The 26,504-nt window shown below is 36.6% G+C and overlaps 1 pseudogene; it reads left to right on the top strand.

Annotated features, from left to right (window-relative positions):
• Positions 1–4,189: 4,189 nt before the first annotated feature.
• LOC116866732 lies at positions 4,190–5,300 on the top strand (annotated as a pseudogene).
• The last annotated feature ends 21,204 nt before the right edge of the window (positions 5,301–26,504 follow it).

The following is a 26,504-nucleotide window of genomic DNA, read 5'->3' as shown; positions in this document are numbered from 1 at the left end:
ATCAACTCTTGACGTAACTTCCCGTTTTGATTGGTTCTCTGTTTTCTTATGATTCTTATTTTCTTATGATTTCTTATGATTGCCTTCTTTTTTCTCCTCCCTACTTCAATTTCTTTTTCATCCTTCTTTCTTCAACTTTTAAAACTTTATGAAATAACTCATAAATATGGAATATGAAATATATGTAATTTGCAGAATTTATAAAGCATAAAAATGTAATAAACACCTATATACTCAGCTTAAGAAACAAAATATTGCCATTATAATTAAATCCACATTGCCCTTTCCATATCACATTACCCATCTCTACTCCAGAGACAACTATCCTCCTGAATTTTGTCATCTTTCAAATTTTCTGCTTATATGCTGATATCTAAAATATGTATTATATTGTTTGGCTTGTTTTGAATGTTTTTTAAATTTCTATTTTTAAATTTTACTTTAAATTATTTATTTATTTATTTTTAAAGATTTTATTTATTTATTTGACAGACAGAGATCACAAGCAGGCAGAGAGGCAGGCAGAGAGAGAGGAGAGAGCAGGCTCCCCACTGAGCAGAGAGCCAGATACGGGGCTCAATCCCAAGACCCTGGGATCATGACCTGAGCTGAAGGCAGAGGCTTTAACCCATTGAGCCACCCAAGCACCCCTAAATTTTTTATTTAAATTCAATTTAGGTAACATGTACTGCATTATTAGTTTCAGGGGTAGAATTTTGTGATTCTTAGTCACATACAACACCCAGTGCTCATTACATCAAATGCCCTCCTTGATACCCATCCCCCAATTACCCCATCCCCCTACCCGTCTCCCCTCCAGCAACCCTCAGTTTGTTTCCTAGAGTTAAGAGTCCCATATGCTTTTCCTCCTTCTCTGTTTTCATCTTATTTTATTTCTTCCTTTCCTATATGTTTGTCAGTTTTGTTTCTTAAATTCCACAGATGAAGAAAATCATATGTTATTTGTCTTTGACTGACTTATCCTGCTTGGCATTATATCCTTTAGTTCTATCCATGTCACTGCAAAAGACAAGAGCACATCCTTTTTGATGGATGAGTAATATTTCACTGCATACCACAACTTCTTTATGCATTCATCTGTTGATGGACATCTGGGCCCTTTCCATATTTTGGCCATTGTGGACATTGCTGCTATGAACATTGGGGTGCAGGTGCCCCTTTGAATGATTTTTGTATCCTTTGGATAAATACCTAGTAGTGCAATTGCTGGGCTGTAGACTAGCTCTATTTTTAATCTTTTGAGGGAGCTCCATACTGTTTTCCAGAGTGACTGCACCAGCTTTCATTCCCACCAATGGGGTAAGGAGGTTGCCCTTTCTCCACATCCTTGTGAACACCTGTTGTTTCCTGACCTGTCAGTTTTAGCCGTTCTGACTGGTGTGAGGTGGTCTCTTACTGTGGCTTTGATTTGTATTTCCCTGATGCTGAGTTATGTTGGGCATTTTTTCATGTGTCTGTTAGCCATTCATATGTCTTCTCTGGAGAAATGTTTGTTCATGGCTTCTGCCCATTTCTTGAATGGATTATTTGTTTTTTGGAGTGTTGAGTTTGGTAAGTTTTTTATAGATTTTGGATACCAGCCCTTTATTTGATATGTCATTTTAAAATATCTTCTACCATTCCATAGGTTCCTTTTTAGCTTTGTTGACTATTTCCTCTGCTGTGCAAAAGCTTTTTATCCCAAGGGAAGAAAAAAAAAAAAAAAAAAAAAAGCTTTTTATCCCAATGAAGTCCCAATAGTTCATGTTTGCTTTTGTTTCCCTTGCCTTTGGAGATGTGTCTAACAAGAAGTTGCTGCAGCTGAGGTCAAAGATGTTACTGTCTGTGTTCTCCTCTAGGATTTTGATGACTTCGTGTCTCACATTAAGGTCTTTTGATCCATTTTGAGTTTATTTTTGTTAATGGTGTAGGAAAGTGGCCCAGGTTCATTCTTTTCCCAGCACCATTTGTTGAAGAGACTTCTTTCCATTGGACAATCTTTCCTTTGTCAAAGATTAGTTGTCCATAGAGTTGTGAGCCCATTTCTAAGTTCTCGATTCTGTTCCATTGATCTATATGTCTGTTTTTGTGCCAGTACCATACTGTCTTGATGATTACAGCTTGAAGTCTGGAATTGTGATGCCTCCAGCTTTGTGTTTCTTTTTCAAGATTGCTTCGGCTATTTGAGGCCTTTTTGGTTCCATACAAATTTTAGGATTGTTTGTTCTAGCTCTGTGAAAAATACTGGTGATATTTTGATAGGGATTGTGCTGAATGTGTAGATAGCTTTGGGTAGCATAGCTATTTTTTTTTTTTTTTTAGATTTTATTTATTTGACAGAGATCACAAGTAGACAGAGAGGCAGGCAGAGAGAGAGAGAGAGGGAACCAGGCTCCCTGCTGAGCAGAGAGCCCGATGTGGGACTCGATCCCAGGACCCTGAGATCATGACCTGAGCCAAAGGCAGTGGCTTAACCCACTGAGCCACCCAGGCGCCCCTAGCATAGCTATTTTAACAGTATTTGCTCTTCCAATCCATGAGTATGGAATGTTTTTCCATTTCTTTATGTCTTCCTCAATTTCTTTCATGAGTTTTCTATAGTTCTCAGAGTACAGATCATTTACCTCCTTGATTAGGTTTATTCTTAAGTATCTTATGGTTTTTGGTCCTTGTTTTAAATATTGTATAAGTAATATCATATTGTATTTTTACCCTATAATTTGCTTTAAAAATTTTAACATTTCATTCATGATATTCATCCATGGTGATGAAAGTGACTGGAGTTGATTCATTTTACCTGCCAAAAAGTATCCAAATGAGGGGTGCCTTAGTGACTCAGTCAGTTAAGTGGCTGCCTTCATTCAGTTCATGATCCTGGGGTCCTGGGATTGAGTCCCACAACAGGCTCCCTGCTCAGCCAGGAAGCCAGGAATCAGCTTCTTTCTCTCCCTCTTTCCCTCCCTGTCCTTTGTGCTCTCTCTCTTGCTTGCTCTCTCCCTCTCTCAAATAAATAAATAAGATATACACACACACATATATTTATGTATATATATATGAATATCAGTTTAATTTTGCACTGTCTTATCAATGGATATTTGGAATATTTCCAGTTTGTCCTTCTATTACAAACAATGGTGCTCATATACATTTTCTGATAAATACATGTATCAAGAATTACCATTCTAGGAATGACTCAAATTTACAAGATAATGTCAAATTACATTCCAAAGTATTTATATCAATTCATACATTTACCAATGCTATGACTTCCTATTGCACCACATGACCAATACTTACTATTGTCACTATGCCCAGTCTGAAATTTGGGCCATTCTTTTTTTTCTGCCCCTTTTACTCTCCCCTTTCCTTCTGGGACTCTCATCGTGTATATTATTATACCAACTGTATCTGCACTGTTCACTTTTGAAAAAATTTCACAAGTAGAAGTGAACATACAATACAGGTAGTATATTAATAACTTATAAAACTAGTATGAGGGTTAAAAGACAAAAGTAGTAAAATTAATTATATCTGAAAAATCAATTAAGGGACTTAGAAAATAAAAAATGTAAAATATGACATATACATAAAACATGGAAGAGGAGTAAAAATGTAGTGCTTTTATAATGTATTCAATTTTAAGCAGTCATCAACTTAATATAAACTACTCTATATTTAATATTTTATATATGAACCTCATGCCAACTGTAACCCCCAAACCTGTAATAGATTCACAAAAAATGAAGAGAAAGTAATCCAAGCATAACCCTAAGGAAAGTCACCAATCACAAGGGAAGAGAGCAGGAAAAGAAAGGAATAGAAAAGAGCTGCAAGAATAACAAGAAAACAAGGAACTTTACAGACTGCTCAGAGAGACACGGAGGAACAGCAACTGCCTGAGCTGCACCCAGCAACGTGCTCTTTCCCACTCCCCCACACCAGCCTTGGCCCTCTCGCTTGCTGTAGAAAATGGTGTAAGAAACACTTACTGTGACATTTTGGGGGTCAAACCCAATGTGATCCCAGAAGAATTGAAAAAGGCCTACAGGAAACTGGCCTTGAATTACTACCCTGATAAGAATACAAATGAAGGAGAAAAGTTTAAACAGATTTCTCAAGCTTACAAAGTACTCTCTGATGCAAAGAAAAAGGAAGGTGAACAAGCAATTAAAGAAGGTGGAGCTGGTGGTGGTTTTGGCTCCCCATGGACATCTTTGATATGTTTTTTGGAAGAGGAGGAAGGATGCAGAGAGAAAGGAGAGGTAAAAATGTTGTGCATCACCTCTCAGAAACCTTAGAAGATTTATATAATGGTGCAACAAGAAAACTAGCTCTGCAAAAGAACGTGATTTGCGATAAATGTGAAGGCTGAGGTGGTAAGAAAGAAGCAGTCAAATGTCCCAATTGCCAAGGCACTTGAATGCATATAAGAATTCATCAGATAGGATCTGGAATGGTTCAGCAAATTCAGTATCTGTGCATGGAGTGCCAGGGCCATGGGGAACAGATCAGTCCTAAAGATAGATGTAAAAGCTTCAATGAAAGGAAGATAGTTTGAGAGAAGATTCTAGATGTTCATATTGACAAAGGCATGAAAGATGGCCAGAAGATAACATTCCATGGTGAAGGAGACCAAGAACCAGGACTGAAACCAGGAGATATTATCATTGTTTTAGATCAGAAGGACAATGCTATTTTTACACAGCAAGGAGAAGACCTTTTCATATGTATGGACATACAGCTGGTTGAAGCACTGTGTGGTTTTCAAAAGCCAGTATCTACTCTTGACCAACTGAACCATTGTCATCACCTCTCATCCAGGTCAAATTGTCAAGCATGGAGATATCAAGTGTGTGCTAAATGAAGGCATGCCAGTTTATTGTACACCATTCGAGAAGGGTTGCCTCATCATCAAATTTAAGGTAAAATTTCCTGAGAATGGCTCTCTTTCTCTCCTAATAAACCCTCTTTGCTGGAAAAACTCCTACCTGAGAGGAAGGAAGTAGAAGAGACTGATGAAATGGACCAGGTAGAACTGGTGGACTTTGATCCAAATCAGGAAAGACAGTGCCATTTCCATGGGGAATCATATGAGGATGATGAACATCATCCCAGGGGTGGTGTTCAGTGTCAGACCTCTCAATGGGGCCAGTGAATAACACTGCTGGCTTTTTATATGCAGTAGTGAAAGAGTGAATGACTATAATCATAGCTCACTACTTGCTATTGTTCTTGTTTTAATATTCAACTATAGTAGTGTTTTAAAAGTTAAATGAAGAATAAACTCAAATATAAAAACTTGACTTTGCCCTGTATGTATGATGACTTCAGTGTACAAGATAAGTTTAATATTTGTAAAAACTACTTAAAAAAAAAAACTCCCCTAGCATTTGTTAGACCATACCTTGTAATTAATTTCAGCTCTTTGTATCTGAAACAGCTCAGATTGAAATGCTAGTTGTATGTATTGACTTCAGTGTATGACTTTAAAACAGATTGTAACAAGAGACAATGAAGGACATTACATAATGATAAAGTGTTCTAACCAATGAGAGAATATAACAATTATAAATACCTATGCACCCAACATAGGCTCACCTACATACATAAAGTGAATATTAATAGACATACAGAGAGAAATTGACAGCAAAGAATAATAGTAGGGGATTTTAACACAGCATATATATCAGTGGATAGATCATCCACAAAAAGTCAATAAGGAAACAGTGGCTTTGACCAAATGGACTTAAATATATACAGAAATTCTATCCAAAAACAGCAAAATGCACATTCTTTTCAAGTGCACATATACATTCTTCAGGATAGATCATGTTAGGCCATAAAACAAGTCTCAGTAAATTTAAGAAGATTGAAATCATATCAACCATCTTTTATGACCACAACAATATGAAACTAGAAACCAGCTATAAGAAGAAACTGAAAAAACATAAACAACGTGCTATTAAACAAATAATGGGCCAATGAAGAAATAAAAAAAGAAAAGAAAACATACAAGCAGACAAATGAAAATGAAACACAATGACACAATGCTCCAAAATCTTTGAGATGAAGTGAAAGCAGTTCTAAGATGAAATTTTATAGCAATACACACCTACTTCAAGAAACAAGAAGAAAACTCAAATAAACAATATAATATTATACCCAAAGGAACTAGAAAAGAAAAATAAAGCCCAAGGTTAATAGAAAGTAGGAAATTATGAAGATCAGAGTGGAAATAAATGAAATAGAGCTGAGAAAACAATAGGAAAGCTCAATGAAACCAAAGCTATTTCTTTGAAAAGGTAAACAAAATTGATAAACATGTAGCTAAACTCATCAGGAAAAAGAGAGTACTCAAATAAATAAGATCAGAAATCTACGAGGAGAAATAACAAGTGACACCACAGAAATACAAAGAATGATAAGAGACTAACACAAAAAATTATATGCCAAAAAATTGGACAACATAGAAGAAATGGATAAATTCCTAGAAATATACAATCTTCCAAAACTGAATCAGGAAGAAATAGAAAATCTGAATAGCTAATTCCTAGTAGCACTATTGAATTGGTACTAAATAAATAAATAAATAAATCCCAACAAACAAAAAACTCCAGGGCTAGATAGCTTCACAGGTGAATTCTACTAAACATTTAAAAAAAGGAATTAATACCTATTATTCTCAAACTATTACAGAAACTAAAGGAGGAAGGGAAGCTTCCAGATATATTTTACAAGGCCAGAATTCAGAAAAAGACACTACGAAAAAAAAAATTACAGGCTAATATTGGATAAACATAGATGCAAAAATCTTCAACAAAATATTAGCAAACTGCATTCAACAATACAGTCAAAGGATCATTTGCCATGATCAAGTGGGATTTATTCCAGGAATAGAAGAATGGCTCCTTATCTTCAAATCAATCAACATGATACATCACATTACAAAATAAAGGATAAAAACCTTATCATCTGAATAGATGACAAAAAAGCATTTGACAGAACTCAACATCCATTCATGATAGAAACTCTCAACAAAATAGGTTTAGAGGGAATATACCTCAACATAAAAAAGGTCATATATTATAAACCCACAGCTAATATCATACTCAATGATGAAAAACTGAGAGCCTTTCCTCTAAGATGAGGTAAGATTAAGGATGTCCACTCTCACCACTTTTATTCAACATACTACTGGAAATCCTAGCCACAGCAGTTAGACAAGAAAAAGAAATAAATGCATCTAGATTGGAAAGGAAGAAATAAAACTGCTACTATTTGCAGAAGACATACCACATATAGAAAACCCTGAAGACCCCACCAAAAACTATCAGATTTAATAAATGAATTCAGTAAAGTTGCAGAATAGAAAGCCAATATACAGAAATGTGTTCATTTCTATACAATAATAATAAAGTAGCAGAAAGAGAATTTGAGAAGACAATCTCATTTATAATTACACCAAAAAGAATAAAATATCTTGGGATAAGTTTAACCAAGAAGGTGAAAAACTTGTACTTTAACAACTATAAAACATTAATGAAAGAAATTGAAGAGGACACAAAGAAATGGAAAAATATACCATTTTCATAGGTTGAAGAATTAATTTTGTTAAAATGTTCAGATTATTCAAAGCAACTTACTCATTCAAAGCAATCCTTATCAAAATATGAATTTTTTTTTCAACTAAATAGGACAAATAATCCTAAAATTTTTATGGAATCACAAAAAAAAAAAAAAAAAGCCCAAACCCAAATAGACAAAACAATCTTGTGAAAGAACAACAAAGCTGGAGGTATCATAATCCCAGATTTCAAGATACACTACAAAGCTTGCAATCAAAATAGTGTTGTATTAGCATAAAAATAGACACATAAATCAATGGAACAGAATAGAGAGCCCAGAGGGGTTCCTGAATGGCTCAGTAGGTTAGGTGTCTGACTCTTTTATTTTTAATAATTTTTAAAATTTTTTATAAACATATAATGTATTATTAGCCCCAGTGGTGTCTGACTCTTGATCTGAGCTCAAGGTCATTATCTGAAGACCTAAACTGAAACAAAACAATGAGAACAATAATAGCAGCAGCAACAACAACAAAACATATCTTCAAAGGAAACTCCAGGTCCAGATTGCATAACAGAATAATTCTATCAACATATAATAAAGAAATAATACTAATTCTTCATAGACAATTTCAGAAAAATTGAAGAGGGCGACATATTTGCCATTTCTTTTTTATGAGGCCACTATTATCCTGATACCAAAACCAATAAAAACTATAAAGAAAAAGAAGGGGGTGTCTGGGTGGCTCAGTTGTTAGGCATCTGCTTTTGGCTCTGGTCAAGATCCCAGGGTCCTGGGATCAAGCCCCATGTCAGGCTCCCAGTCTGTGGGAAGCCTGCTTCTCCTTCTCGCACTCCCCCTGCTTGTGTTGCCTCTCTGGCTGTCTCTCTCTCTGTCAAACAAATAAAATATTAAAAAAAGAAAAGAAAGAAAGAAAGAAAGAAAGAAAGAAAGAAAGAAAGAAAGAAAGAAAGAGAAGTACAGACTTAGTTTAAAAATTTATTTTTGTAAATCAAATCCAGCAATATTTAAAGGGATAATAAGCCATTTTAATTAAAAAAAAAAAAAGGGGGCCAGATGATTATCTAATTAGGTACAAAGCCAAGAACTAAGGAATGTGACAACTTCCAGAATCTGGAAAAGGTAAGCAAAGCATCCCTAAAGCTTCCAAAAGGAATACAGATCCATCTGTACATTTTAGATCTCTGATTGGCATGACTATAAGATATCAAATGAGTGTTGTTTTAGGCCACAAATTTTGTGGTAATATGGTACACTGTTTAAAAAAAAAAAAAAGCTAGTATAGATTTTCGTACCTGGAAGTTGAATGCTGCCATAACAAGTATCTAAAAATGTGGGAGTGACTTGAAATTAGGCATGAGAAGAGGCTGAAAGAATTTTGAGGGACATGATGGTAAAATCTACATTTCTTTGAGTAGACTGTTAATAGAAATATTGATGTTAAAGAAATATTGATGTTAAAGATGTTAAAGAATTCAGAAGGAAATGAGGAGCATTATGGAGAAATCCTAAATTGCCTTAGAGGAAGCCTAAATCACCATGAACAAACAATAGAAATGTGGACGTTAAGAATGTTGCTGGTGTGAGCTCAGAAAATAGATGAGGAACATATTATTGGAAATTGGATGAAGAGAGGCCCTTGTAACATAGTGGTGGAATTTAGCAAAATTGGGTCTTACAGTGATGTGAAAAGCAGAACTCATAAATAATAAACTTGATTATTTAGCTTAGGAGATTTCCAAGCCAAGTGTTGAACATGTTTCCTGGCTTCTTTCTGCTTATAGTAAAATGTCGGAAGAAAGAGACAGAATTAGGTAAGGATTATAAAGCAAAAAGGAAATAGGACTCAGTTTAGGAAGTTCTTGTCCTATCTAGATGGCAAAAGATGTTAAAATCCAGAGGTAGTTGCTGAAAACATGGCAAAGAAAATAAAATTATAGAAGTTTGTCTTTGCAGCCCTTTTCTGAGACACTGGAATGATTAAAAGGTCAGAACACAAGAGAGTAAGAATATACCTCACGGGTCTTCTCAGTGAAACCAGAGCATCTCTAGGAAGCTTGAGAGCATTGCCTCTCAGCCATCTTAATAAAACCAACTATAGAGAATGTGTTATCTCAAAAAGATCTGTGAATGTAGCTCTGCCAATGTTGTGAATCTACTTGAGATCCACAGGGTTCTTGGGAATTTTATATCAGCAGAAACAATTCCTGCTTATACTGAAAAGCAGATATGTACAAAATGGAAGTCTGTCAGATCCTGAAAATTATACAGGAATCCTGAAAAGCAGGCTTATAAAACTACTCACCTGGGGAATAAAAATGACTGAAGACAGAATCAAGAGTGCAGAGGTGGGAGCTGAGAGGTCAGATAGCAGGACTGAGGGACATGGAAGATGTCCTTGTAGCCTAATCAAGGTTCTTCAGGTAAAATTTGCCCACCTGATTTCAAAACTACATTTGACCTGTGACTCCTTTTTACCTTCCAAGTTCCTCCTTTTGAACTGGAAAATCTATAACTATTATCTTATGTTTGTCACACCACTGTATGTTGGGAGTGTTGGGGGCAGATAACTTGTCTCTGCAGTTTCACAGGTGCATAGAGAGAGAGGAGTTATATCTGAAGAGTTGTACATAATAGAGGATACCAAGAGCTTCATCCATATCCGACTGAGAAGATTTAGATGTAAGATTTTGGATTTTGGAACTGTTGCTATAATGGGGTGATATTTGGGGGACCTTGGGATAAGAGTTAGTGTATTTTGCATGTGGGATGGACATGGATTATTAGGAGCCAGACTATGGTAGCAAGACTTCTAAGAATGACCCTCAACAACCCTCACTCTTATATATTCCCCTCACCTTTGAGTGTGGGTGGAAACTGTGAATATGAAGAAATATTACTCTCATGATTATTATACATTATACTGTAAAATAGAGATTATCCAGGTGGGGTTAATCTAATCATATGAGGGTTTTTATTTTTTGTTTTTGCCTTTTTGAGAGGTAGAGAGAGAATCTCAAGTAGGCTCCACGCCCAATGTAGGGCCCAAGTTGGGGCTCGATTTCACAACCCTGAGATCATGACCTGAGCCAAAATCAAGAATTAGACACTTAACCAGTTGAGCAACCCACATGCCCCCATATGAGTCTTTTAAAAACAGGGTTTTCCTTGGTCACAGAAAAGGAAATCAGAGAGTCTCAAAGCATGAGAAATATTCGATGTGCTTGAATATAAAGAGAGCGATGTGATGAAGAGTATCAGTGCCCTTCAGAAGCTGACAGTGGTGCCCAACTGACAGCCAACAAGAAAATAAGGACTTCATTCCTTCAACTACAAAGGATCAAATTCTGCCAACAACTTGAAGTAATTTGGAAGTGAATTCTTCCCCAGAGGCCCCAGATAGGAACCCAGTTGGGCCAACACTTTGATTTCAGCCTTGGGAGATCCCAAGCAGAAAACCCAGTGATGCTATGCCAGATTTCAGATGTAAAGATCTATGAGATAATAAGTGGATTTTGTTTCCAGATGGTAAATTTATAGTAGTTTGTTATGCAGCAATAAAAATAATACACTGTAGTTGTTTATTTGTCAACTCACCTGTTTCTCCTTGCTGTTCTGTCAGGTTTTGTTTCATGTCTTTTGAAGTTCTCTTATTGGATGCATAAACATTTAAAGATTGTTATGTTCTCTTGATAACTTGATCCCTTTTCCATAAAATATAAAACGACCCTCTTTTGTTATATTTCCAAGTATATGTTGAGTTGTTTTCTAAAAGATTTATATTATTTTTGTTATTGCTCAACTTTTATTATTTTTGAATTGCCATTATTATTTCTTTTTTGACCCATAAGTTATTTAGAATTAATTAGAATTTAAATTTCTAAACTTTTTTGCTTATTTAATTTTGTTGCACTGTGGTTGGAAAATATGATCTATGTCAGGAGTTGGCAAAATTTTTCTGTATAGAGCCATATAGCTATAGTTTAAACTTTGTGGGCCTGTCTTGGTGCTACTATTCAGCTCTGACATTGTAGTGCAAAAACAGCCACACATAAACAATTGAGCATGACTCATTCCAATAAAACTTTATTTACAAAAACAAGTGGTGGGCTGGATTTGGCCCACAGACCATAGTTTTCTGATTTTTTACATATATGATACCAGTTAGCTGAAATTTGTTGAGATATGCTTTTGCCTAGAAGAATGTGCATTCTGCAGATGTGAAATCAACATTCTGAATACCCAGAGGGTGAACTGTTAATTTAGTGTTACTTATCTATTGTTATCTATTGATTTTTATTGATTTTCTATCAATTACTGAGAAAGGTGTGTTAAAATAACCCATAATAATGGTTATGTGCATTTCTTCTTGTAGTTTTGTCCATTTTACTTTGTATATTTTGAAGTGATCTTATTAGCACGTATCATTCCTATAAATTTAATCTGTTGTGATAATAAAATAATTTTCTTTTGAGGACTTATAAGGCAAAAAGCATACTGAGAGTTAAAGAACATCGGTAAACTGTAAAGTAAAAAGCACTCTTAGAGTCAATTCTCTCATCAGTGTTATCTTCTTGGTGTGTTAGAGTGGCCCATTCCAACTTGTGAGATCTGATTGTTAAATACTTAAGACTTTTATGGGATGGTTGTTAAAACATTGATAACCTGACATCAAACATGGTAAGAGTATTTATACCACAGAACTTGGCAGATACTACAAATCATATGTGCCAGCATTTTAGCCCACCACTGAATCTAACCTACTCTTTAAAACATCCACTGAATTTTTTCTCCTTTAAGTCAACTTGTTATTGGAGGAGACACAAGGGTGGGATAGTAGGGGACTATGTTTAATCTGGTCCCATGAATTTAGCTGGATATCTATCAAACCATTCTGAACACTCATGAATTCGCCTGAGATGTAAGAAAAACGTATCTGGAACTCTACAGGGGGAAAAAAGGCGACTGCTTTTTGCAAAGTAGGAAATGCAGAGATATGAATCTGCAGGGAGATATCAGAAGATAAATGGAGGGGGAAGGGAGCCTCCATAAGCTGGTTGTAGGAAGGTGATGTAACCTCAGGGGGCAAAATTAGAGCCCTTAGAAATCTGCTTTAGTGAGAAACATCCCTGTCTGAAAGGGGCTCAGGGGAAGAAAAGGGCAGAATTCTAGGTAGGTCCTTGTGGACTCAGGATCCCAGGAGTCACAGAATGAACGAAGTGCCTGCACTGGTAGAGTGCGAAGCAGTGGAGACAGGAAACTGGTTATAGTCAACAAGCCCACCACGGGACGCTCAGCTTGGTTTGCGGAAACTGTGAGCTGTGCCGGTCAGTGACCACCCTCTGCCTGAGCACCTTGAAAAGGACTGGAATGTGAGGGCCCTTTGCCATCCCCTGGGAGTGGTGAAACAGGTGCATCCATGACCCGGCAACAGCTCTCAGGGCGATGACTCCAGAAGGGACAGTAAGGCAACACCCAGCTGTTCCCCAGGACCAGCAGAATGGGGTACATGCATGAGCTCACAATTGCTTTCAGTCCCAAGGCACACAAAGGACAGTGACTTGGGTCCCTTGGACTCCCCCCTGGAAGGATTATAGTAGGCACGCACCACAAGAGCCTGTGGAGTTTGGCACACACGAGAGTGAAGACTGTCCCAGAGGTCTTATTGAAGAGAGGGGACCAGGATCTTTCGGCTCTGGGGCTGGAGATTGGGGCATGGCTATTTTTATTCTGGTCCTCTAAAGAGGAGCAGAAAGCCTCCAGGGAAAAAAAAAGCCCCATAGAGGACCAGCCTACATGGAGACCAGCTCCCTTGCAAGGGGTGGTGCAACTTCCACCCAGGCAAAGACACCTGAGAAGTAGCACAATAGGCCCCTCCTCCAGAAGACCAACTGGAGAAACAGGTGAACAGCTAGATTATGGATCCCACAAGACTGTAAAACTCCAGGGCCAGGGGAAAATAGTATATTGAGCTTGAGGTTTTTTCACATGATTTCTTTATCTTTCAGTCTAAAATTTTCCATTTCTTTTTTTATCTTTTTCCCATTTCAACTAGTTTCTTATTTGACCAACTTGTGTTTTTAAGTCACTTTTTAATTTCTTTTACATCTACATTTTATAGATATATGCTTCATTTTAGTCTTTTTTCACTCTATTTAATTTTATTTATATATATATATATATATATATATATATGTGTGTGTGTGTGTGTGTGTATATATATATATATATATATATATATATAAATTTTTTTTTCTTTCTTTGCAATTTTGGAATGTAGTGTCTTCTAACACAGAGACCAAAATTCACTCAGGAACAAGTGGATAACCCTGCTTTGTCCGCCCTGCAAGATTATAGTCTCCCCCCCCCCCCCCCCCCCCCCCCCCCCTTTGTTTTGTTTTGTTTTGTTTTGTTTGCTTTTCCGTTGTAGTTTCCAACCACTTCAGATTTGTCTGGGGTGTATTTTGCTTGGGTTGTGGTTGATATTTTGGACTCTGCTCAATTACTCACCCATTCTTCCCTGGACAAAAAGACTAGAAGGAGGAATTCACAACAAAAGAAAGAACTAAAGGTAATGCTCTATGCCACAGAGCTAATCGATATGGATATAAGTAAAATGTCAGAGATGAAATTCAGGATAGCAATTATAAAGTTAAAAGCTGGACTTGAAAAAAAGCATAAAAAAACAGTAAGAGGGGCACCTGGGTGGCTCAGGGGGTTAAAGCCTCTGCCTTCAGCCCAGGTCATGATCCCAGGATCCTGGGATCGAGCCCCACATCGGGCTCTCTGCTCAGTAGGGAGCTTGCTTCCCTTCCTCTCTCTCTGCCTGCCTCTTTGCCTACTTGGGATCTCTGTCTGTCAAATAAATAAATAAAGTCTTAAAAAAAAAAAAAAACAGTAGAGAATCTCTATGTGCAGAAATGAGATCTAATCAAGCTAAACTTAAAAATGCTAGAATGGAGATGCAATCTCCACTGGAATTTTCTAACACCTATTGGTGTTAGAAATTGGAATGTTCTAACACCTATAGTGGAATTGTTGGAATTGGAATTGTTCTAACACCTATAGTGAATGAATCAGAAGACACAGTAAGTGATCTAGAAGTCAGGCTGATGGAAAGGAAGGAAGGTGAGGAAAAAAGAGAGAGACAACTCAGAGCCCATGAAGAAAGTCTTTGAAATTTAACTATGCCCTGAAACAAATGTCAGAATGCCAGAAGGTGTATTCGAACAAATCATATCTGAGAACTTCCCTAATCTGGGGAAGGAAACATGCATTCATGTCCTAGAGGCAGAGAGGGTCCCTTCCAAAATCAATAAAAATAGATCAACACCCCCAAAGACTTACAATGTTAACTGACCTCAAAAGAAAGCTGGGCTATCAATCCTCATATCAGACAAACTAGATTTTAAACGAAAGACTGTCATAAGAGATGAGGAGGGACACTATATCATAATTAAAGGGTCTATCCAACAAGAAGATCTAGCAAGGGTAAGTATCTATGCCCCCCAAATGGGAGCAGCCAATTATATCAACCAATTAATAACCAAAGTAAAGAAACACATTGATAATAATACAATAGTAGGGGACTACAACACCCCACTCACAACAATGGAGAAGCAGAAGATCAACAAAGAAACAAGGACTTTGAATGACACACTGGACCAGATGGACTTCACAGATATATACAGAACATTCCATCCTAAAACAACAGAATACTCATTCTTCTGGAGTGCACATGGAACTTTTTCGAGAATAGATCACATACTTGATCATAAAATGGGTCTCAACTGATACTAAAATACTGAGATTAATCCCTGCATATTTTCAGACCACAACACTTTGAAATTTGAACTCAACCACAAGAGGAAATTTGGAAGGAACTCAAACAATTAGAGGTTAAAGAGCATCCACTAAAGAATGAATGGGTCAACCAGAAAATTAAAGAAGAATTTTTAAAACTCATAGATACTAATAAGAATGAAAACACATCTGTTCAAAGCCTTTGGGATACAGCAAAGATGTTCCTAAGAGGGAAGTGCATTGTAATATAAGCCTCTCTCAAAAAATTAGAAAAATCTCAAATACACAAGCTAACCTTACACCTAAAGGACATGGAGAAAGACCAACAAATAAAGCCTGAACCAAGCAGGAGAAGAGAAATGATAAAAATTAGAGCAGAAATCAATGAAATATAAACCAGGAAAATGGTAGAACAGATTAATGAAACTAGAAGCTGATTCTTTGAAAGAATTAATAAGATTAATAAATCTCTGGCCAGACTAACTCAAAAGTAAAGAGAATAGACTCAAATTAATAAAATCATGAATGAAAGGGGAGAGATCACAACCAACACCAAGGAAATTCAGACAATTTTAAGAATGTACTATGAACAACTACATGTCAACAAATTAGACAATCCGGATGAAACAGATGCATTCCTGGAGACTTATAAACTACTGAAACTGAAACTGAAACTGAAACAGGAAGAAAAAGAAAATCTAAACAGATCAATAACCAGCAAAGAAATTGAAGCAGTAATCAAAAACCTCCCAACAAGTGTTGCTGGGTCCAGGAGTGGATGGCTTCCCAGGGGAATTCTGCCTAACGTTTGAAGAGGAATTCATACCTATTCTACTGAAGCTGTTTCAAAAATAGAAATGGAAGGACAACTTCCAAACTTGTTCCATGAGGTCAGCATTACCTTGATCCCACAACCAGAAAAACACCCCACCAAAAAGAATTACAGACCAATATCCCTCATGAACATGGGTGCCAAAATACTCACCAACATACTAACCAATAGGATCCAACAGTACATTAAAAGGATTATTAACCATAATCAAGTGAGATTTATTCCTGGGATGAAAGGGTGGTTCAACATCTGCAAATCAATGTGATATGCTACATTACTAAAAGAAAGGACAAGACCCATATTATCCTCTCAATTGATGCAGGAAAGGCATTTGACAAAATACAGCATCTTTTTTGATTAAAACTCTTCAAAGTGTAAGGATAGAGGGAACATACTTCAATATCATGAAAGACATCTATGAAAAGTCCACAGCAAATATCATTCTCAATAGGGAAAAACTGAGAGCTTTTTCCTAAGATCAGGAACACGACAGGAATGCTCACTCTCACCACTGTTGTTCAACATAGTACTAGAAGTCCTAACCTCAGCAATCAGACAACAAAAAGAAAAAAAAAAAGGCATTCAAATTGGCAAAGAAGAAGTCAAACTCTCACCCTTCACAGATGACATGATAAATTATGTGGAAAACCCAAAAGACTCCACCCCCCAAGTTATTAGAACTCATATGGAAATTTACAACATGGCAGGACACAAAATCAATGCACAGAAATCAGCTGCATTTCTGTACACTAACAATGTGACTGAAGAAAGAGAAATTAAGGAATTGATCTCATTTATAGTTGTACCCAAGACCATAAGATACCTAACAATAAAACTAATCAAAGAGGGTAAAGGATCAGTACTCTGAAAACTATAGAACACTCATAAAAGAAATTGAGGACGACACAAAGAAATGGAAAAACATTCCATGCTCATGGATTGGAATAATAAACAATGTTTAAATGTCAATGCTGCCAAGAGAAATCTACACATTCAAAGCAATCCCTATCAAAACACTATTGACATTTTTCACAAAGCTGGAGCAAACAATCCTAAAATTTGTATGGAGCCAGAAAAGACTCCAAATAGCCAAAGGAATGTTGAGAAAGAAAACCAAAGCTGGAGGCATCACAATGCCTGAATTCAAGCTATGTTACAAAGTTGTGATCATCAAGACAGTGTGGTACCAGCACAGAAACAGACACATAGATCAGTGGAACACAATAGAGAGCCCAAAAATGGACCCTCAATTCCATGGTCAATTAATCTTGGACAAAGCAGGAGAGCGTAATCAATGGGAAAAAAGTCTCTTCAACAAATGGTGCTGGGAAAATTGGACAGTCACATGCAGAAGAATGAAACTGGACCATTCTCTTACACCATACACAAAAATAGACTCAAAATGGATGAAAGACCTCAATGTGAGGCAGGAATCCATCAAAATCCTAGAGAAGAACACAGGCAACAACCTCTTCAACCTCAGCCACAGCAACTTCTTGCTAGACATGTCTCTAAAGGCAAGGGAAACAAAAGCAAAAATGAACTACTGGGACTTCATTGGGATAAAAAGCTTCTGTACAACAAAGGAAACAGCCAACAAAACTAAAAGGCAATCTATGGAATGGTAGAAGGTATTTGCAAATCACATATCAGGTAAAGGGCTGGCATCCAAGATCTACAAAGAACTTACCAAACTCAACACCCCAAAAACAAATAATCCAGTCAAGAAATGGGGAGAAGAATATGAACAGACTTTTCTCCAAAGACATACAAATGGTAAACAGACAAATGAAAAAATGCTCAACATCACTCAGCATCAGGGAAATACAAATCAAAACCACAATGAGATACCAACTAATACCAGTTAGAATGGCTAAAATTAAAAAGATAGGAAACAACAAATGTTGGTGAGGATGGAAAAAAGGGGAATCCCCCCTTAAACTGTTTGTGGGAATGCAAGCTGGTACAGCCACTCTGGAAAACAATATGGAGGTTTCCCAAGAAGTTAAAAATAGAGCTACCCTGTGACCCAGCAATTGCACTACTGAATATGTACTCTAAAGATACAGATATAGCAATTGCACTACTGAATATACTCTAAAGATACAGATGTAGTAATTCAAAGGGGCACCTGCACCCCAATGTTCATAGCAGCAATGTCCATAATAGCCAAAATGTGGAAGGAGTCAAGATGTCATTCTAACAGATGAATGGATAAAGAAGATGCAGTTCATATATACAATGGAATATTACTCAGCCATCAGAAAGGATGAATACCTACCATTTACATTGACATGGATGGAATTGGAGGAGATTATGCTAAGTGAAATAAGTCAATTAGAGAAAGACAATTATCATATGGTTTCACTCATATGTGGAATATAAGAAATAGCACAGAGGATTATAGGGGAAAGGAGGGGAAACTATATGGGAAGAAATCAGAGAGGAAGGAAAAACCATGGGAGACTCTTGACTCTGAGGGTTGCAGAAGGGGAGGTGTGTGGAGGATGGGTAACTGGGTGATGGGCAGTAAGGAGGGCACATGTTGGGATGAGCACTGGGTGTTACAGGCAACTAGTAAATCACTGAACACTACATCAACAACTAATGATGTACTATATCTTGGCTAATGCTAATTGAATTTAAATCTAAAAAATTAAAGTTGCTATTGAAATATAAATATACATATAGAAAAGTTCCCAATCACAGTTGTTCAGCTCAGTTACTTTTCAAAAATAGAATATACTGGGGTGCCTGGGTGGCTCAGTCATTAAGCATCTGCCTTTGGCTCAGTTCATGATCCCAGGGTCCTGGGATCAAGCCCCTCATCAGGCTCCCAGCTCAGCGGGAAGCCTGCTCCTCCCTCTCCCATTTCCCTGCTTGTATTCCCTCTCTCTCTGTGCTTCTCTCTGTCAAACAAATAAATAAAATCTTTTTAAAAAAACAGAAATATACTCATACAGCGAGAATATAAAGAAAGAGAACATTTCTAGAACCCCCAGAATTCCCACTCTATTATTACCTCTCACAAGTAGCCTCTATCTTTTCTTCCAGCATCACAAATATGTTTTTGAACTATATATAAACAGAATCATATAGTATATACTACTCTTTGGTGTCTGACTTTTTTCACCCAACATTGTGTTTGTAAAAGTCATCCATGTTGTTGCACTTTGTTGACTTTGTTCATTCCCTTGGTGTTTTCTGCTATTAAGATATTCCAGGGGTGGGACACCTGGGTGGCTCAGTTGGTTAAGTGGCTGCCTTCGGCTCAGGTCATGATCGCAGTGTCTTGGGATCGAGTCCCACATCAGGCTCCTTGCTTGGCAGGGAGCCTGCTTCTCCCTCTGCCTCTGCTGCTACTCTACGCAGAGTAGCCTGTGCTCTCTCTCTCTCTCTCTGACAAATAAACAAATAAAATCTTAAAAAAAAAAAAAAAGATATTCCAGGGGCACCTGGTGACTCACTCAGTTGATTGTCTGCCTTTGACTCAAGTCATAATCTTGGGGTCCTGGAATCGAGTCCTGCAACCAGCTCCCTGCTCAGCGGAGAGTTTGCTTCTTCCTCTCCCTCTGCACTTTCCTTCTGCTCGTGCTCATCCTCTCTTTCTCTCCCTCAAATAAATAAATAAAATCTTTGAAATATTCCACAATTTTTAAAATCTGTTCTACTGTTTCAGTGTTTGGATATTTAGAATAGAGCTATAGTAACCCCTTGTCTACATATTTTTTGGTGAGATATATATGAATTTCTGTTAAGTATGTACCTAGAAATGGAATTTTTGGGTCATAAGATATACATATGCATATATATATATACGTTCAGTTTTAGTATATATGGTTTTAGTATATATATTATATATTTATGTATAAATATATAATATATATGTTAGTGTATATACTAACATATATATTATATATATAATATGTGTGTGTATATATATGTCTGTGTGTGTGTATATATATATACAGTTTTAGTAAATAGGGATAAAGTTTTCCAAAATGATTTTACCAATTCATACTTCCCAATACTGTATATATTCCAGTTGTTCCACATCCCTGCCAAAACTTGGTTGTAAATAACTTTTAATTTTAGTTATATTATTCTTTACTTATCTAATTTCTTAACCAATTTAATTTTTATTAAATGTAATCTTATCCAATTAAATTTTTAATTTTAGTTATACTATTCTTTACTTATCCAGTTTCTGCTTAAGTTTCAAATATGTTTATAAGTTTAAGGATGTGCATAAACTATGGGGAGACAGTTTATGTGTAGATTTTGTGTGAAATTCTAGGGGAAAATTCATAATTATTTGTAATTGTATAATAACTAACAATTTAAATTACTGGCTTTTACATTAATTTACAGATTTAATGTTTATAACAATCCTGAGTTTGGAGGAGTTTATTATTATTCTCATTTTATTAAAGAGGAAAAGAATGCTCAGCACATCTGTGATGTGCATAAGATCAAGGCCAAGCTAGACTCAGATTTTCTGAGAGGTCATCCTAGGTACTTTTCACTTCCCTTTCTGACTATCCATATCAATGGAATAAAGAAAAATCACATGTACTAATAGTGCAGACAAGCTTGATTCTACCATCTGATCTATTATTAATATACATATTTTGAAAATGATGTTGATTTCCTAAAGACTCTAGATCCTCAAAGATGACCAAGATAGATTAAGAATGGTCTACCTCCTGATATTTTTTTATTTAATGGAAGAGTCACAGGCATCTACACAAACATGATAGATACCTATCAGTGTGTTCACTAAACACAGAAGGAATTAGAATAGGGGATTTAATTTGGAATTATGTTGAAAAATTCTAAACAATTTACTCAACAAATATATGAATGCTTTATATGTGCTGGGCCCTGTTTTAGGTATTGGGATATAGAACTAATAAGGTAAGCAAAGTCCTACTCTTTAGAGCTTAGCTTCTAGTAGGAGTAACAGGAAATGAGTAAACAAATACAAATACATATTGTAATGATTTGGGATAGCTATAATACCATTAAAAATGACAAGTAATAGGGGCGCCTGGGTGGCTCAGTCAGCTAGGCGTCTGCCTTCGGCTCAGGTCATGATTCCAGGGTCCTGGGATCGAGCCCCACATCTAGCTCCCTGCTCACCAGGAAGCCTGCTTCTCCCTCTGCCTCTGCCTGCTGCTCTGCCTACTTGTGCTCTCTCTCTCTAATAAATAAATAAAATCTTTAAAAAAAAAGAAAAGAAAATTTCTTAAAAAAATGACAAGGAATAAATTATAATTCATAAGAATTATTAAATCTTGACAAAGGAGAATTGCTACATTTTTTTTAAAAGGCAGGGAATTCATTTTCCAATTTAAAGAACAGTCAAAAATGTGCAAATGAGATTCATTATATAGAGTAGAGAATCAAACAGATATGGCCTGAAAGAAGCAGGACCTCTGGTCTGAGATGTTGGCAGAAGTTGGAAACAGGTAGGTAAAGGACGAGCAAATGAATAGAGATGGGAAAGCTAAAAAGTAAGACTGTTTTCTAACAAGAGAATTGGTCCCACTAAATAGCCTGTTGTTGAAGGATGTAAAGTATCTGCCATTGTGACTACATGAGTTTGCTCTTTAGCTGAATTTGACATGTAACAGTGTCAGATTGTTCTCCAAGCTGTGTATGTCACTGAGATAGGTAGCCAAAGTATTTTCTGAGTACAAAAATGAACACTTTTCCTTTTATGGGGAGGGTTTTTTTTTTTAAGATTTTATTTATTTATTTGAGAAAGAGAGGGAGACAGAAAGGGAGAAGCAGACTCCCTACTGAGCAGAGAGCCCAATGTGGCTTAATCCAGGTCAAGACCCTGAGATCATGACCTGAGCTGAATGAAGCCACCCAACCAACTGAGCCACCCAGGTGCCCCAGTAGGGGTTTTATACTGTCTTAAATCAAGTTCATCAGAAGCATTATCCCAAGACAAAGATTTGTATGCAGGTGATTTATTAAGGAAGTGCCTCTGGGGGAAGCTAGCACTAAGGGTAGACTTGAAGGCAAAATTTTGCAAAGAGTAGCTTCATCCTGATCTCCCAGGGGAATTCTGACAAACTGTCCAAAACCAAGGTAAGGAAACAGAACATTCATACTCCCATATCTCTCAAGCATTGGTTAAATACCACCCCAAGGATAGAAATTCCTGGTATTGGGACTCAGCATGTGTGGACAAAGTGGCTCTGGTCTCCTCTAGGGCAACTGGTCAAAGAAAAGTCATATGTGTTGACTGTTGGAACCAAAAGCACACCGAATCCTACAGAGCACAGAGAATCCTCAAAAGTGATCTGAGGGAAACACTCTCTATTAGGACTGGTTTAATGTTAAAACCTGTTTAACTATTAGGGCCTGCTTAGCTAGAGCGACTCTATATTGCCTAGGTAGCCATATTGTTGTTTACATCCACGGACTTCATTCCGGGAATAAACGCCCCAGTAGTTCCCGGTATCGGTTCTAGTATCGATTCCAGGAGTAAACGCCTTAACAATAGAAGCCACATACCTTGGGTCTGCGGTTATGCCCTATAAAACCAGCCTGTGAGATTGGGATGGGATCGCTCCCTTCGAAGGCGGCCCTGGCCAGTCTCACTTCTAATGCTTGGCATAGAATAAAGCTTTGCATAACTTTCACTTTGTCTCAGTCTCGCTCCTTTGATAACGGACCCCAACACTGTCCACTACAAAAGTTGTTGGGAAATGTAACTAGCACATCAAAGACTGAATTTAATTAATTTATCTATCTATCTACATTCATTCATTCATTATTTATTTATTTTTATTATTATTATTATTATTATTATTATTTAAGCAGGCTCTGTGCCCAACATGGAACTTGAATTCACAACCCCAAGACCAAGACCTGAGCTGAGATCAAGAGTCAGATGCTTAATTGACTGAGCCACCCAGGAACCCCTGAATTTAATTTTTGAAAATGAGCCATTTAAAAACATAATGTCAAGTAAACAGTGTTATAGATGATACATAGGTTAACAAGTATTAAGTTGGCATAAAGATGACTACGGTTTGGCACATGCTGGCTTGCTTATCTGTTTTCATTTATATGGTACATTCAGGTATTGAGTTTCCATCTACTAATGGCCATTTCAATCTTCTTTGACTTTTTCCATGCTCTCCTACTATTCCGAGACAATGCTAATCCCCCCACCCCTGTGAATGCCTCAACACTATGTGTATTGCAAGATTTTTTACTTCCTATATGGCATAAAAATTATTGATTTAATATTCCTTCCCTAAAGATTTTGTGAGGTTTTGAAGGCAATGATTGTGTCTTACTCATCTTTGCATTTCTAATGCCAGGCTCCATGCCTGGCTTGCAGTAGGTATTCAGTAAATGTTTGATGAATGGATTAATAAAGAAATCCTTTATGTCCTGTGTAAACTCTAGAAAATAAATTTTATCTTCAGTATAAAGTTTGTATCTTGTAGTAATTAGGCAAAAGCAATTAAAATTATAAGCTACCACTCGCATACCAATAAAAGTTATTGAGTCTCATCAGATAACTTTTACATTTGGCACAGGAGAGTTCTTACCTGAAAACTTAAAACTTTAGTTGAGAAAAGCATTCTTGATTAAGAGCATTTGATTTAAAAAAGCTCATTGATGAAAAACAATATGATTTTTTAAAGGACTAAGCTCCTTTTATCTTGCCCTGGTTTGGTTTCACGTTTCAGCGAATAGCACCTTTTGGCAGTATGGCTCCTTGCACTGCCAAATGCGGTATTTGTGGCTTGCCGTGCCCTTCCTTGACATCACTCTAGAAGAGGTCATCAACTAATTATCTGCAAAAGCTGGTCACCATTATTACTTCCAAACTCCAAATGGTGTAGTCCGATGGAATCACAATGACTTTTAAAAAATGAGTTGATTTTTTTTCTTGACTCACAAAAATGCTTCTTAGAACACTGAAACTTAGGACAATTAGAAAGAAATGTATATGATTAAAGCTGACCTATAGATATTCAGGAGAGCAGAAAAACTTGCTTGGATAGGATGAATACTCTTGGCTTTTTCTACAGATCAGACATGGAATAAATGTCTGTTTTTCAGCTTTTAGTTTCTCCCTATTCAATTCCCAATCCCCAACAGTACAGTTGACGCTTAAACAATATAGGAGTTAAGGACACCAATCCCTGCACAGTCAGAACTCTGTGTATAACTTTTTACTGCCCAAAAACTTAACTACTAATAGCCTACTGTTGACTGGGAGACTTACCAATAACATAAACTGTTGATTAATAAATAATTTGTATGTTATATGTATTATATACTGTAATCATACAATAAAATAAGCTAGAGAAGAGAACCCCATTAAGAAAATCATAAGCAAGAGCAAATACATATATGGTACTCTACTGTATTTATGTAAAAAAATCTGCCTATAAGTGGACTCAAACTGTTCAAATCTGTGTTGTTTAAGGGCCAACTGTATATCTGCTATTCTTCCATATACTACGCACTGCTTCTCACAGACTTGGAATCTGTCTTCTAGGCTCCTGTACTCATATCTCTTTAACTTTTTTCTCTAAACAGTGCGTTCACTCTGCTCCCTGCCTGCCCCCACCTTCAGGGCCTTGCATGTCCTATTTTCTACCTGTGGAGATCATGCCTCTGTTTTCCAAGGAAATACCTACTCACTTTGGAATCTGTCATACATATCTATGCCAATCTCTGAATGGTCAACCTTTCAATCTTTTCAGATTAAAATTGTTTAAAGAAGCAATTCCGGAGGTGCCTGGGTGGCTCATTTGGTTAATTGACTGACTCTTGATTTCAGCTCAGGTGATGATCTCAGGGTTGTAAGACTGAGCCCCACATGGGGCTCCACACTGAGTGTGGAGCCCGCTTAAGATTCTCTCTCTCCTTCTCCTCTACTCCTCCCCACCCTCCCTCTCTTAAGGGAAAAAAAATCATTCTGTATGGATTTTATACTCTATTACAGAGTAGAAGGTGAAGCATCATAGAAACAGGGAGATTAGTTCTGAAGGGATCCCTAAGTTATAGCATATGTATTTTAGATATTTTTTCATTGTCTATTCCTCTTTCTGGGAATTAATTTATAATGTAGAGCTTTTAATTTTAAAGATTTAAAATTTTAAAATGGTCAAATAATTCATGATTTAGCCAAAAGCTGTTACAAAATACAATATAGTCTTTAAAGTAAGGAATAAACCACAAAATAAAGCCTTGATTTGTGGGCACAGAACTTCATAACACTTCTCATATTTATTTGAATTATATCCTCACCTAATCAAAATGTCACAAAGAATAACTCACCAAGGTTGAGCTCCATAGTTGGAAAAGAGAGAATATTAAGTTCCCTCTGGTTTCCCTAAGGAAAACATGGCACTTGGGAAGCTTGGCGCGTCAGAAATTTGTTGAAATGAAGTTTTATTTATAACCTTGAGGCACTTGATATAAATAAGAGGCCTCTTCAGTTCACAGACTTCTACACAAAATAGTAATATATTCTGAGGAGGTGACTCAGACTTGATGAAATTTGCTTCTGAAGGAAATGATTTCTACCAAATAGTTTGGTGACATAGTTCAAGTTCTCTGTTTCCCCATCTTTAAATAGGAGTGCCTTAAAGTGTTGCTAGAGGTTAAATGAAATAACATGTAAAATGCCTTGTTGGGGTTAAATGAGATAACATATAAAAGGTGTCTGGTGTCTGGCCCACACTGAGCACCTAATACAGTTAAGTTTCCTCTTTCCTTCTTTCATATTACATCTTGAATAGTTCCAATGCATGTGTGAGATGGTTGCAGACACATCAACAAAACAGAATGAGTGAAAGATATTCCCTTTACTCAGGTGCTCCAAATATAGCTACTTACTGTACTAAAAATTCTCTACAACCCCTTTTTGTCAAGATTTATGCTCATTTTATTACACTATACCCTATTAGTTAAAGACCCTTGGAAAAGTTTATGGTCCAATCTTAATATTAGAAATACATTTCTCACAAGCAACTAGTTTGTGTTTTTCATGAACTATGAATTGTGTAATTGATCACATTTCTCTCTGTGTGCTAGTAGAAAGCTTAGAATCAAATTTGTTGCTTAAGTTTAGCATATTGTATAAGTATACAGAAAATCATGGTATATATTCTTACATTAACTTCTTTCCTATTTTATATCTCTATCAATTTTTTTCTCTTGCAATGTTTTTACCTACATTTAATTAATGTGATCTTGGTATATTACATATTTCTTTATAAGCGATCTTAAATCC

Source organism: Lontra canadensis, unplaced genomic scaffold, assembly GCF_010015895.1.
Source record: "Lontra canadensis isolate GAN:19392208 unplaced genomic scaffold, GSC_riverotter_1.0 scaffold10, whole genome shotgun sequence".
In the NCBI taxonomy this organism is placed as follows: Eukaryota; Metazoa; Chordata; class Mammalia; order Carnivora; family Mustelidae; genus Lontra; species Lontra canadensis.
The sequence above is the reverse complement of the archived record's forward strand: the minus strand, read 5'-3'. Positions and strand labels throughout refer to the sequence as shown.